The sequence below is a fragment of the Protopterus annectens genome, chromosome 4.part1 (genome assembly GCF_019279795.1).
Source record: "Protopterus annectens isolate FY-2018-M chromosome 4.part1, PAN1.0, whole genome shotgun sequence".
Classification (NCBI taxonomy): Eukaryota; Metazoa; Chordata; order Ceratodontiformes; family Protopteridae; genus Protopterus; species Protopterus annectens.
The window spans coordinates 227,287,171-227,303,351 of NC_056734.1; positions in this window are offsets into that span (position 1 = coordinate 227,287,171).

Here is a 16,181-nt window from a genome sequence, read left to right on the forward strand (position 1 = left end):
TTGTGCAAAACTGCCTTTTGGTTTGGTGTGTAGTTCAGACCACCCACCTATACCCAGTAACCACACTTGGCTTTCCTGGGAACAGTGTCGGATATGAAGGTCTTCACACACACCATTATAGTGGTTGACTTCAGGTACACAAATATTGACTGGGGATACTACTCAAGCCCTCAACATCACCCTACATCCACTACAATTTGTGAATCCATGTGCTATGGCACAACCAGTCACCACACCCACTAGGGGGAATACATATTGGACCTGATCATCACCAACATGGGGACTCTATGTTCCACACCAGAGGTAGAACTGTCATTGTTAAGATCAGACCATGATCAACTTTCCCTGGACATCCATATCCCGTCCACACACCCAGCCAAGGAAATCACTCTAAAGAATTTCTCAAAAGCAGACTTTGCACTTGTGAAGACTGGGGTGGAATACTTCAGAGGCCCTGTGCTGGAGGTTAATACAGACCAATTTGCAGAACTATTTACAAATGCATTGTATGAGCAGCTGCAGGTATGCATTGATCATGCTATCCCACATAAAACCATGACTCCTCCAAAACAGGAGACCTGTCTGGTTGACCCCAGCCATATATAAGCTGTACAACAGAAGGAGGAAGCTACTACATAACAGAGCAATATCCCACAGACCCAGATAGATCATAACCTCTCCTTTGCTAATCACATTGACAGAGGGTCATTGCTAAGAACTTTGTATAGCCCTCATTCTCACATGGATATTTGCATGTAGATCATGTGAGGTCATGGTGGCCCTCTACTACTCACTCATCAGGACCATGTTTGACTGCAATGCCCCTTTTGGGGTGTACCTTACCCAACACCTGTGGCAACTACAGTGAACACAACAGTACCTCCCCAAGAGAATCATGGGCTACACACAGATGTCCTATGCAGCTCAGCTAAAGGATCTCCAGCTCTACTCAGTTGTTTAACATCTACTCAGAGGTAATCGATGCCTGACGTACACAGCCATTTCAAACCCAGAAGTAATGGACAAGCTCCACCTCATAACATCCAAGACCCTTACAGCTACACACTCCAGGGACATAAACCTCAGCACAAACATAAATAGGACATGCTGCAGGGACAGATTCATTACTCATAGGCTCCCCTCTCTCTGGAACTGAATCCCAGTTAAAGTTAGACATAGCCCCTCACCAACCCTCTTCCAGCAAAATACAGCTGCATGGATGGGAAATTGCAAATTCACCCCTGGGATCTACACTGTGTCCCTGCTTGACAGTGGCACAGCAAAGTAGCCTTAAAAGGTGCCTTCTGTGACCTACTTTACAGAGGCACAGTAGGCTACTCTACTGGGGAGGCAGATGCCAAATACACTCTGCCTAGGCTTATGAATTCCCCAGGGCAGACAGCCTAGTATTCACCTCTGCACCTATGTTTATGTTTGGGATGCACAATATTTGTTGCTGCTACTGTTTGCAGGTCTTTATTGCCGTAGCTTTCACAGTTTCTGTGAACAACATGTGGTAACAGGTTTGATCATGACAGGGTTCCGGTATATTATTATATGTGTCTGTTGTCATTTAACTGTGTGCACAGGGTGGATTGCTGGATTGTGGGAGGTTCCTGGCTTAACACATACAACTGACAGATGTGTGACTGACTGCTATACTCAGACATGGCCTAAGTGTGTGAGCATGCCCAGTTCAGGCTTTCCATGGTTTGTTGCCTGACATGTGTCTCATTTATCCAAGTGTGTGAGCATGCCCAGTGTGACCTTTCCATATGTTGTGATCTGAAGTCCACTACATTTGTGATTGTGTGTGAACATGACCAATACTGACATTAATATTGTGTGTGTGTTGGAAGTCATGTTGTGTTCTTACTGCCAGACTCCTTTGTGTCATAACTCAACAGGGATTTTGCTTTACTAGCAAGGTTTCCATGGGATAGTTTGCAAAGACTTGGCAACATTCTCTCATAATGGCTGAACACTGCAATACTGTCATGGTGTAAGTGGTTCAGTACTTTCATTATGGTGCACAGTATCATGGGTTTGAGTCCCATCACTGCTGTAAATGCTCATACTAAGCAGACCAGACTAGTTAAGGGCCAGTTGGGCAACTATGAGCATGTTGCATTTTGTTCAGCTATGGCGTACTTAAACCAGGCTTGTCCAACATTGCTGTGTATTCACCAACCTGGGTGGACATTGGCAAACATTACTCCACAGTGACCACAGTTGTACTACTTGGTGTGTGTGATTCTGTTCATAGGTTCATACTAGGCTATCTGCCCTAGGGCATTTATAATCCTAGCCAGAGTGTGTTTGGCTTTCAACACACATTGTAAGTGGAGTTTGCCATTACATTTTTCATGGTTAGTATACTGTGCCTCTGGCTAACAGTGACATAGAAGTGATACCCAGGGTAAACATACAATCTCCCATCCACTCATCAGGATTCCTCTTGAAGAGAGTCAATGAGGGACTTTGGCTAACCTGGAGTGGGAGTTTACTCAAGAGTAGGGGGAGCCTCTGGGTTATGGAACTGTCACTCCAGCATGTCCTATTTATTTCAGTCCTGAGGTTCAGGTCTCTTGAGCGCATAGCTTGATGGGATTCTGATTTTCCAAGGTGCAGCATGTCCATTGATTCCAGGTTGGACAACGCTTTATACATCTGGCACAGATCGCCTCTGGGCAGGCAGTATGCCACTGAGTGGAGCTGCAGTTTCTTTAACCGGGCAGTGACTGGCATGTGTTTGAGCCCTTTGATCCTCCTGGTGAGGTACTTTTGTGGCCTTTCCAGCTGCTGCAGGTATCTGAAAAGGTACATCCCACAAGGGGCATTGTACTCAATTATGGGCCTGATGAGGGATGAGTTGAGGCACAATGGCCTCCACTGATGTAGATGTGATTACCTTCATGATAAGGTGGGCTATATGAAATGTTTCTCTGAACACATTGGCCACATGGTTGTCGAATGTGAGATTGCTATCGACTTGGGTCCCCAGGTCCCTTATCACTTCTTCCATACTTAATGGGTTACCACATATGTAGTAATTTGTGGGCACTTAGTTTTTGACAAAGGGGAGGACTATACACTGTTTTGTGTTTAGCTTGAGGACATGGCTCTGGCACCAGTTGTCTGTTTCTATGAGGCCCTTTTGTATGATGCTTGTGACAGCTGGAGGGTCGATTATGGCGCCCAGTTTGCAGTCATCTACAAACTTGTTCACCAACTGTCCTTCTGTGTTGGCCTGTACCTCTGAGAAATATATACCAAACAAGGGAGGTCCCAGGACTGAGCCTTGTGGGATGCCACTTGTAGCTGGTTTGTGGTCTGACATGGCTCCAGCATTTCAGACCATGTGGGTTCTGTCCTTGAGCCAGTTTGCAACCCATCTAGTGACATAGGGGTTTCTATTGAAGCTGGAGATCTTATCTATGATGACCAAGTGGGGTACTGTATGGAAGGCTTTTGCAAGGTCCAGGTAGGCTGTGTGGACCACCATCCCCTCGTCAATGGCCTTGGTGACTGTTTCAAATGACTCAACCAGGTTTAAGAGGCAGGATCTGCCCTTAACAAAGCCAAAATGGGTAGGATCCAGTGTCTCTATGTCCCCAAAATGTTTATTTCTGAGGTCCATGATGATCCTTTCCATAGCTTTGCAGACCAACCTAGTCAGGCTTCTGGGGCGATTGTTTGCAGTATCCGTTGAGGCACTACATTTGTGGAGAGGGTCCACTGTTGCTGTACACTGCTCTTTGGGTACATATCGTGTGTTAAGGCTGACATTGAACAGTGGTTTTATGTGTGTGTTCAATTCTTCTTGGGGTTCATGTTGGACACAGCCCATGACACCGTCTGGTCCCATTGATGCTGTGTCTTTTGCTTTGGAGAGGCTGGATGTTACCTGCGCATCTGGGATGTCAGGGGGCCAGCACTCTGCTGGGATAGATATTTGCTCTTTTGGTGGGGGCGGGAGAAGTTTGCACTGAACCTGTCAGCTTTGATGATGGCACTGTCTGTGGGTTTGTTGTATTGTTTGTCATTTTGGACTAATTCTGTACATACCTGGGGATTCCCACACAGGTTCCTACAATAAGTAAAGAATGCCTTGTGATTATCTTTGGTGTCCTGTATGATTTTTATCTCACAGATGGCCTTAGACAATTTTATGTGTGGACGTTGTTTTTCAATTATACTGGTCAGAAATGGCTTCCCTTTTTCTGATTTGGATCTATCATATAGTAGCTTCCTCCTTGTATTGTATGGTTTGTTTATGGCTGGGGTCCACCAAACAGAATGCCTGCCTTTGGAGGATTGGGTCTTGGTTTTATTTGGGATTGCAGGATCCATGCATTCCTGACGGTGTTCATAGAATGCGTTTATAAAGGGTTATGAGGTCTGGGCCGTATTTTCCACAGACACAGGGGCTGTGAAGGATTCCACCTCAGTTTTGAGGTGTGTGACATATGCTTTAGTGAACATTTTTCACTGTGGTTTTCTGGCCATGGGCTGGGGTGGGGATGTGAATATCCAGTGAGATTACTATCTGGTGTGATCATACCAGTGAGGGATACACTTCTGGTCCTGGGCATAGAGTCCTCATGTTGGTGATGATCAGGTCCAGTATGTTTTCCCCTCTTGTGGGAGTGGTAGCAAGTTGTTCCATAGCATTTTGGTTTATAAATTCTGGGAAACTTTGGCCTAGGGTGTTGGAGCTAGGGTAATGCTCCCAGTGTATGTTTGGGTAGTTGAAGCTGCCCAATATAATGGTGTTTGGGGAGATCTTCATATTTTCATGTGTTCTCCAGTCGGCCAAGTGTGGTTCCTGGGTTTAGGAGGGTGGTCTGTAGCAGGCTATGAACTAGAAGGTGGTTTTACCCACTGTTGGTTACACATGGGTAGTCTCTGATGCTTCATTCTGTGCCACCAACCTGGGGGTGTGGGTATCTTTGACAAATATTGATACTCACCCTCCTTTTGTAGTTTGTTCCATGTTTTGCAGCTGTAAAGCATGGTATGAGGTGTACCTGTGAATGCTAGGGTGCTCTTGGGAGCCTTGAACCAGGTTTCTGTTACTGCACAGATATCAATATTCTCCATGCTGAGGAGTGTTTGGAGTGTGTGCATCTTGCAGTTTAGACTTCTGGCATTGAGTAGCATTACTTATACTTTCTTATCCCTTGTGATACCTATGGAGGTCGGTTTGTGTTTTGAGCCTTACCTAGAAAAGGCACTATGTGGGTGACAAGAGCCTTTGGCAATATCCAATAGGCCACAGGTGATAGGTGAAATCCATCCCTAGCAAAGCATCATGTCTTGTCGAGCATCTCATCCCAGGCTGACAGGCATTGAATCCCCTTTCACTGACACCAATACTTAAGCCAATTGTTGTAATTGATCATCTTGTCTTCATATTGTGGCCTCATGTTTGGTGAGGGTAGGATGCTACTGAAGGTCATCAAGTTTGCATATACAGCATGGAGGTAAATGCTGTTTAGCACTACCTTACATTGCTTAACACATGGCAATCATGCCTCAGGTGGTGCTGCAGGGCTGCCTATGTTGGATGCGCATACTGCACTCCCTATACATGTTTGGCAACAGGTAGTGTCAAGTTAGGCATCCCTTTTACTATGTGTGCGGGTCAGAGAGAGGTATCATTTCCAGGGTTCCTACTGAGCCAGTGTATGTGCTATGCATTGCCTCTTTGCCAAGGTCAAGGCATACTGGGCACGCCTCCATCTGCCTACTGGGGCAGGCTCAGGTTGTTCCTCCTCCTAGTCACGCTCTGCCTGTGATGGCCTTGGTACTGGTGGGGGGCTGTTTGGCCCAGGCCTATGCTGGTCCTGTTGCAGCTGTTTTCACAGGATCATATTATGTAGCATAGCACATACCATGAAAATTTGGGTACATGTAGTTGGTGAGTATTGCAAGGCTCCACCAGATGTGTCCAGGCACTGGAACCGTGACTTTACCAACCCAAACACACGCTCGATTAGATTTTGTTTTCGTAACTAGCTTTGGAGGATTTTATGAGGGATCTCAGCTTCTTGTGCGTGTGCCTCATTATGGCATTCTTGTTCATGTTTGCATGCATTTCTGATGGGTGTCATCAGCCATGGCTCCAGTGCATAGCCAGCATCCCCCACTAAGTGACCATGTGGGATGTCCCCATTGGCAAATGTCTGGTACAGCTGCGTCAGATGCCAGATATGGGAATCATGGTAGCTTCCAGGGCAGCCAACACACACATTCATTATTATGCCCTGGGCATCACACATGACCTGGCAGTTGATGGAGGGGAAGCCCTTGTGGTTAATGTAGGCCCTACCCCACTCATCGGCTGGTGCTTTGATGCGTATATGCATGCAGTCTATTGCACCCACTACCTCAGGGTATTCTGCTATTTGCTGGAAGAGATGCATATTGCTGGCCAATACCTCATGGGAATTGGGGAAATATACATGATCACCGACATGTGCTGACATGGCATCCAGGAACTGGTGCAGTACCCTGGATGCTGATGCCTGTGATATCCCCATCATATCACCAGTTGGTCTCTCAAAGGTACCTGTTGCTAGTATTCTTAGGCCAACACATACCTTGGTTTCCACTGGGATGGGTTCCCCTCTGTTGGTTCTGTGTGTGAGACGTGGCCTGCACAGCTCCACAATTTGCTGCAGGAGGTCTTTGTCCACTCTATAGCGCTCCACTATCTCCAGCTCATGTAACCCCTGGTAGGTGACCCTGGGTCTGTACACTCTTCTCCGTCTCCTCACTGTGGGTTGTCCGGCAGCATTTGTATTGTCACCACCCTCAGCATGTTGCATATGTCGTCTTATAACAGCAATAGCAGCCCCTAGCATTTTTTGTCCGAGTGAAGTTTTTTCAGTTTTCACTTCTAGTAGCATACGCCAGTGTTTCAGTGTCTCTTGTGAGAAACAAACTGCACTGTTGTTTGCAGAGTTTTAAGTGCTGGGCTGGGCTAGGCTAGTGCTCTGCCTGTGTTATTGCCTGATATGGATTGCTTTCACCTGCTAGCTCTACTCGTATCACCTGGTAGCTTCCTGCTATTTGTTGTGCTTCCTTTTTCCTTTCTGTTTCCTCAGGGGTAGCGACACGCATACAAGCGCAAACACGCTCACACACACGCATACATGCTTAGACGGACTACAACTTGATTATTCGGGCTAAAACGCTTGCACACCAGTGCAAACAAGTTTACAGGTCTTCCAACAGCCTTATACATGCTTACTCTGGCTTAAACGCGTGCACTCATGCTTCCATGCATGCACTCTGTCTTACTCAAGTTTACAGGCGCGCACTTTGGTGTTATCCACAGTATACACCTTCCATTTCTTGGCTTTCCCTGGCCTACCTGTTGACACACCTCTTTCCATGATGTCTAACTGACACCTAACAGATGCCACTGTCCTCCAATGAGCTGCACTACTTTCATACATACCACCCTTGTGATGTCACCTATCTCCTACTCTGTTCCTCCCCATATCCTACTCCTACACTCCACTGACTGTGCTCATTTGCTATGTAAAAGTGTGATTCACTATCCTAACACTCATTTACATAGGATTGCCTACTAATGCTTGGTTACATGTCTTAGACTGGGCTTCTCCTCTTAGCAACCCCTACTCGGTGGCCATGTTGTCTTCAGCCTGCTATTCCCTTACATTGAAATTTGACAATTTTCATAAATTCCATGTCTGTGGCTTTTATTGCCTTATTTTATGATTTTTATATTGCACCCCATTTGCGTGGCACTGCGCTACGCTTAAACATTGGAAATTGCCAAAAAAATATTATTTTTATTTTAATTTTGCATCAGGGAAACTTTCCAATGGCCGTATATTTGGCCATTGGCATGCTTCCTCAACCATATGCAACCTTTATTTGGAGATGACAAGGCTCCATTGTGCTATTTGCAGAACAGTACTCAGTTGTCAACTGAGTACATTTCTGCAGCTAACACGTCTCCTACTCGGACAGGTTTCTGCTTCCTGGATCGCAAATTTACCTCATTTACATTCCTTTCGGCTGCAAGTGAGGTAATTTGCGTATCACAGCCCTCTCCATGTAGGAGACATGTTAGGAGCTCTCTTACACGCCCCTACAGGCTGTTCGTGGCTTGCTCGTCGGACATGATGGCTGCATGGAGTCTTACTCTACTCGTAGACTCTGTGCAAGCTATCGTGAATCCCTCTTTTTTCAGTTAGTGCTTGCTAGATTTTTATTGCCTGCTAGTAATTGCAGTTGGGGTAGCCTCATTTATTGATATCCTGTTACTGCCTATTTAAGTAGTACATTTTGGAATATTTTCTGCTTAAATCCTGAGATTTGGCCGGCTAAGATCTACCTGTATTCAACTGGACGTATAAGGGAATTTAAGTACCTTTTATCTTCACTTTTTTCAAATAATACAGCATTTTAATTGATTTATTTGTGTTGCATTGAATATTAACTGAACCGGAAGTTTTGACTGTTTTTTCAGTTAGTGCTTGCTAGATTTGTATTTGTATTGCCTGTTAGTAATTGCAGTCAGGGGTAGTCTCATTCATTGACATCCTGTTACTGCCTATTTAAGTGGTACATTTTGGAATATTTTCTGCTTAAATCCTGAGCTTTGGCCGGCTAAGATCTACCAGTATACAACTGGATGTATAAGTGAATTAAGTACCTTTTATCTGCACTTTTTTCAAATAATGCAGCATTTTAATTGATTTGTGTTGCATTGAATATTAACTGAACTGGAAGTTTTGACTCTGTTTTTTTCAGTTAGTTCCCTTTTTGTTTTGGTGTTAATCTTTGTGGATTTGAAACTGCCCGCCCCTCTTGTAAATTTGTGTTTGGATACTCCTGGGCCCATCTCATTTGCTCACTCAACTGAGTGCAGTGAGATCATAGTCTGATTTCAAGCACTGCTACTGTGTACAAAGACAGCATCTGGGAAAGAAAAAAAAAAGCTTGTTTTCTGCCTTTCCTGTAAGTGGTCTAGACTGTTTGTAGGCTTCTGAGCCCCCAAGCCTTTCTGTGCTGGAGGGAAGCCTTCTAACTTAATTTTGTTTCTTAAAACTAGCCAGTTTTCTAGTTTCAGCACTCAAATCTGTTTCTTTGAACTCAGCACTTGTTCAGAACTTGTTGTAAGCACCAAATAAGCTGCAAATTACTACAACACTCAACTTTCTTCACTTGTCTAGAGGAAAGCAGTTTTTAGTTCGTAATAAATAAGCACTAAGGGCTTCACTGAGACAGATGCCAGGCATGTCAAAGGGTTAGCTCCTGGTGATTCTCCTGTGTACCCGATGAATCTGGGCATCTTGGGGCAATGCAGCAATTGCCTCATGTACACAGACAACCCTCTTCTCCTACCACCCAACACTACAACCTGCAAGAGATGCACTTATATAGCCAAACTGGAAACAAAGCTCTATTCACCCAAGACTAGACTAGACAGTCAAGAGGAGAAGGTAAACACTTGCATCACACCACATTCATCACATAGTCCCTCAAAACCTACACCACCAAAACACACACATAGAAACACAAAACACAACACCTACATTCACGGAGGTTCTCAATAAAAACCTCTCCAAGCATCAGGGTCTTCCAAAGCAGAAACGCAAGCAAACTCCACCTTCCAACACAACACAAATGACACATAGCCCTCAAACTCAGTGTGCCACTCAACCACAGCCCATAAGGCATTACAACGTACCCAACACTCTAGTCATAGATGACTCTATAGTCAGGCACACTGATGTTCCACTCACCAGGCTAAACAAGGAGAAAGTTACTGTCAGCTGCCTGTCAGGTGCCAAGATCCACCACATAACGCATGCACTCAGGTCACTCCACAACAAGTACAAATATAACATTGTCATTGTCCATGTTGGTGTGAATGACCTGAGACATACCTTCCAGGACTACATGAAAAGAGACATGGAGGAGCTCTCCGATCTTGTAGCCCAGGCAGGTATGACCCTAGCCCTGAGTAGCATCCTGCCATCACCCAGAATGATACCACAGTACAAGGACAAAATGATTGACTTCAACAATTGGCCAAGCTTCTGGTGTCATTCTAAGGGGATCCAGCAGAGATGGCCTGCACCAGTAGCGCTTGGGATTCCGGATACTAGCTAAGGCTCTTGCCACCCCTATAGTGCCTTTTTTAGGCAAAATTCAAATGACAAATTCACCACCGTAACAGGTACAATCAAGCAAAATCTGAGGGTAATGCTACTCAATGCTAGAAGTCTAAACCTCAAAATACACTCCCTCGAGGCACTCATTAAAATGGAGAATATTGACATCTGTGCAGTGACAGAGACCTTGTTCAAAGCTCCAGAGAGCACCCCTGCATTACCAGGCTATAATTCATACCACACCTTTCAGCCACCTAACCCAGAAAGAAGCACTAAAGGTGGAGGCATGTCCATATTCATTAATGATATCCACACCTCCAGGCTAGTTGAACAGCATAATGCTTCCGAGATTATCCAAGTGCAACTAACTCTGGGCAAGACCGCAATCCAAATTGTAGCTTGCTACAGACCCCCCACCATGCCCCAGGTTTCCCACTCCTTATTTCTTGATACACTGGAAAGTATTAGGGTACAACCGAACACCCTAATAATGGTTGATTTCAACTACCCCACCATTAACAGGGAAAACTACTCATGTACCAACCCTTTTGCTCAATGTTTCCCGGAATTCATAAATTCCAATGCCTTGGATCAACTTATTCACACCCCCACCAGGGGCAGAAATATACTAGACCTGGTCATTACCAACATGGGCAACTGGTGTTCCACACCAGAGGTCAATTCCTCGTTGGTCAGATCCGACCACAAGCTAATCACCCTAGACATCCACATCCCCCCCACCCCCAATTAGGGAAACCACTGTAAAAAACTTCTCCAAAGCCAACTTCATACTTCTTAAGACAGAAGTGGCAAATTTCATGACACCCATGCAGTTGGACAATAGAGGTATGACTGCTGAATCTTACACAAATGCACTTTATAAGCACTTACATGAGTGAATGGATCATGCTATCCCTAACAGAACCAAGATGCTATCCTCCAAAAAAGGAAGCCAATCTGGTGGTCCTCTGCCATAAACAAACTCTCCAAAAGAAGAAAGAAACTGTTGCAAAAAAGAGTAAAATCCCATGACTGGAGGAACTCCCTGGTCAACCTCAGTAAGAAGCTGAGATCCCTCATAAAATCCTCCAAAGCTAGTTACGAAAACAAAATTGCCACTGACTCTAAAGAAAATCACAAAGCATTCTATAGCTATGTCAAGAATCTCAATGACAACACTCAGATCTGCTCTGAGTTACTGCACAATGCCACTAAATATACAGAACAAACTGATATTGCCAACATCCTGGCAGATAGATTTAGTGCTAACTTTACCCCCTCTCACCCCCTAGAGGGCCCGTCTCTATACTGGAAGAATCTAAAGTTCCTGTAATCACAGCTGTACAGATAAAAAATACACTCCCCAAAGCCAAGAACACAGCATCCATGGGACCTGACAATATCCCAGGCTGCATTCTACATGAACTACAGAATGAACTGGCACCCTACCTAAGTACCATGTTCAGTCATAGCCTCACCTCAGACTTTGTGCCTACTGAGTGGTGAACCGCGATGGTTATCCCACTCCACAAAGGGGGAGCCACAATGAACCCTGGGAACTACCGCCCCATTAGCCTGATGAGCCTGGTCTGCAAGGCCATGGAACGTATCATCATGGAACTCATAAACAAAGACACTGGTAATCTCCAAACTCTGGACCCTACTCAGTTCAGGTTTGTAAAAGGCAGATCATGTCTCCTAAACCTGATTGACTTCTTTGAAGAAGTCACCAAAGCCATAAATGAGGGTAAGGTGGTTCACACAGCTTATCTAGATCTTGCCAAGTCTTTGAACACCATCCCCCACTCTGGAATTATAGATAAGCTCACTAAACTAGGTATAAATCCCTATGTCACAAGATGGGTTTCCAACTGGCTCATGGATAAAACCCACACTGTGAAAGTAGCAGACTCCAAATCCAACTTCAGACCAGTGGCAAGTGGAGTACCACACGGTTCGGTCCTGGGTCCTCTCCTGTTTGGAATCTAATTCTCTGAAGTACAGGCTAACACAGAAGGTCTTTGGCTAACACAGTTTGCAGATGACTGCAAACTAGGAGCCATAATCGAAACTCCTAATGATGTGGATATACTACAAAAGGGCTTCACTGAGACAGATGCCTGGTGTCAAAGCCATGGCCTGAAGCTCAATGCCAAAAAGTGTATTGTCATCCCCTTTGGTAAAAACTCTGTACCCATGAACTACCACATAGCTGGTAGTCTACTTAACACTGAAAATGCGATGAGACCTTGCGACACAGGTGGACAGTAGTCTCTCCTTTGATAACCACATCACCACAGTGGTCAGGAAATCCTTCTATGTGGCTCACCTCATCACAAAAGGTTTCTCATCCAGAAAAAAAGAGGTCATTGTTCCCCTCTACTCATCACTCATTAGACCCATTATAGAGTACAATGCCCCTTTTGGTATGTACCTCACAAGACATCTACAACAACTGGAAAGGCCAATGAAATACCTCACAAAGAGGATTACTGGCCTCAAACAGATGCCCTACGCAGACTGTCTAAAAAAACTCCAGCTTTACTCTGTCGCATATCGCTTACTGAGAGGCGATCTCTGCCTAACATACAAAGCTATGTCAACCCCAGAGCTGTTGGACATGCTCCACTTAAAGAAATCCCAATCCCTCTGAGCTACATACTCTAGGGTCCTAAACCTTATCACCACAATAAACAGAACATGCTGGAGGGATAGATTCCTGTCCCAGAGACTTCCCATACTCTGGAACAGACTACCTATTTATGTCAAACAGAGCTCCTCATTAGCACTCTTCAAGAAAAATCTTGATTATTGAATGGGAAATAGGAAATTCACCCCAGAGATCACTTCTGTAGCTCTGCTCGACAGGGGCACAGGAAAATAATTTTCTTGGGTGGCGAAAGCCAGGGTACATTTTTGTCTAGGCTTATAGAGGCCCTAGGGTCAATAGCCTAGTACCTACCTATGAGCCTATGAACCTATTTGATCACCAAGTCCTTAAAACCCCTCCAGGACAACTTGGAGCAGTCTAGCCAGTGTTTAGTAATGTTTAGTAATGTAAAATGTGATCAAAAGGCAGAGAGTAATTAGGGCATGGAATTTGAATTTTGGTATATTAATTCTGGCAATGTGTAGTAATGCCATTTCTCAGGACAGGGTTGATTTGTGATAACCCATTTTGTCAAGTCCTACCTTGAGAGAGCACCAAATACTGTGGGAGTATCTGCAGAACCACAAAATATGGATAATATCTGCATGAGGATAAGAGCAACAGGAACATTAAGTGGATACATTTGGATCAAATTTATTTAAATGGACTGAAGTGAAATATAAATTGTTTGTTATCATAAATTGTGTGTAGGTAAGTTTTTTAAAGGGTGAGAACAGAAGGGTAGATTTAATAGCTAGAAGTTTCTGCTCCATTGAGAAGGTAGTCCTTTGGTGATCCCAATAATCAGCAAAAATAATTTTTCTCTGAAATAGGCTTGCAGAAAAGGATTTGTAAGCCAGGGACACCATATTTTTCTTACTGACTAAGTTCTGTAATAGGTTGGCCACTAGGTTATAATCAGCATCAGTACTGGGATATCTATGAAGTACTGAAATAATATGCTCCCTTATTTGCCTCAAAATAGTAATATATTTTTGGATAAATTTAGAGTGATTTGAAGATCTGTTAGGGAAAGGTGGTTGTGTTTATGAGTATCCCATAGGCTGAATTCCTTGATTAAACGGTAGTTAATCAAACTAATCATTCTGGAGTTCAGGTTTAAGTTCGGGTTAAGATGAATAGGCTGGAAGAGGAGAAGTGCATTTCCTAAATTTAGGGATTGGAATAGCTCATGAAAGGTTTTTATCATGTATTTCAAGGAATGATGGAGTTTTAGATCCTTAAGGTTTGATGTGCTTAAAAAAGGAAGAGCTTTTGGGTTAAAGTTATTATTTAGGACATGGTTATACCACATTTTGACCCAAGGAGGAGTCCAAGTAGGAGAATTTGAATGTTGATTGGCAATTGTAATTATCCTATTGGCCTGAATGATTCTGTAGTACAAACATAGATAGGGAAACGCCAAACCACCCTTAGATTTCGGTAAAGTAAGTCTTTAATAAGATACTCTTACACCCTTAGGGTGCCATATGAATTGTGTGAAGGCTTTGTGGACTTTGTTAAAGAAGAGATTTGGAGTAGAGGAGAAAGATGCATTGAGTTGATAGAGAAGCTTAGGAAGAATATTCATTTTAATGATAGAAGTTTTAGTTAGCATAGGGAGTTTCATCTGTTGCCATCTTGACATGTCTTGAGAGATAGATAACCAAGTTTTTAATAAATTAGAGTATAGAATGGAAGAAGAAGAATGATCATACAAGACTCCTAGATATTTGAGGGAGTATATCATGTGAAAAAAGGAGTCTGAAAAGAGATGATGTCTATGTACTAAAGGGCTGATCGGGAAAATAAAGGATTTGTTTTGGTTAATTTGGTAATCTGTAATATAGGAAAAGGTATGCAAAGAATCAACTAGTTTTTGGGTGTCAGACAAGGGATGTTCGAAGTAGAAATTCAGATCATCAGCAAAGGCAGTCAAACTAATAAGGTAAATTCATTGTTGTATACTGCAAAAGAAAGTAATCAAATGAATGTCAGTTACTGATGTCAGTATAAATTCTAAAATGCTGCATTACAAAGAAATCCTGAAAACTAAAAAAAGCAATTATTTCAAATCAAACTTTATTAGTGTTGCAAGAGTAGGTGGAAAGGTCAGAAGAATGCTCTTTGGGATGAATGAAAAACGATGCAGAAATTATATGTTTAAGCAATTAACAGCAGGAGATCTATGAAATCTAAGTCACTTTTGCAATTTAGAATTTAATAGAACAGTGTAAAAGTATACACTAATAGCGAGATCCATAACCCGGTACATTGCCTTGGCAACACATCTCAGTAAAAGTACTCTGCCATTAGACAGTAAGCAGTATATGACATCTACAGTGCACTAAATAATTATTTTGCTTCATATTTTTAAATAATATAATTCAAAGACTTTTACGGAATAAATCAATATACTTCCTAAATCCTGTTAAATCATTTATATATTGTGCTATTGATTCAAACAATACATCATTAAATTCAGTTTGTATTTGTCAGTAAGGATTCCCTCTGAGATAATGCAAAAATAGAAGTCCAAGGAACATTCTTCATCCATTTTATCTAAATGCCTACATCCAGTTCAGACTTGCAAAGGGGAGGACGTATCCCAGAAAGAAATGTCCATAAGACAGAAATGAGCTTTGACTAGATTGATCTCACACTGGTCCCTATCAGGGTAGATAACAATTAGCCATCCCCACTCAAATGCACATGCTCTTAGTTTCATAGGTTGGTACTAGGCTATCAGCCCTAGGGCCTATACAAGCCTAGCCATAACAATTCCATGGCTATTTCTTCCCACACTATTTACATCCATGGACCCCTGTCTAGCAGGGTGACTGATGTGATCCCTGGGGTGAATTTCCTTTCTCCCATCCAGTAATCAAGGTTCCTTTTAAAGAGGGCCAAAGAGGTGCTCTGCTTGACATGTATGGGCAGTCTATTTCAGAGTCTGGGGAGTCTCTGGGTAAGGGACCTATCCCTCCAGCATGTTTTGTTTATTGTGATGACAAGGTTTAGATCCCTGGAGCATATGGCTCTGAGGGATTGGGATTTATTTAGGTGTAGCATGTCCAACAGCTCTGGGTTTGACATGGCCTTGTATGTTAAGCAGAGATAGCCTCGGAGTAGACGATATGCGACAGAATATAGCTGGAGTTTTTTAAGGCAGTCAGCATAGGGCATCTGCTTTAGGCCTGTGATTCTTTTAGTGAGGTATTTCTGCAGCCTTTCCAGTTGTTGCAGATGTCTTGAGAGGTAAATACCAAATAGGGTGTTGTATTCTATAATGGGTCTAATGAGGGATGAGTACAGTGGGACAATGACCTCCTTTTTTCTGGATGAAAAGCCCTTAGTGATGAGGTGTGCCA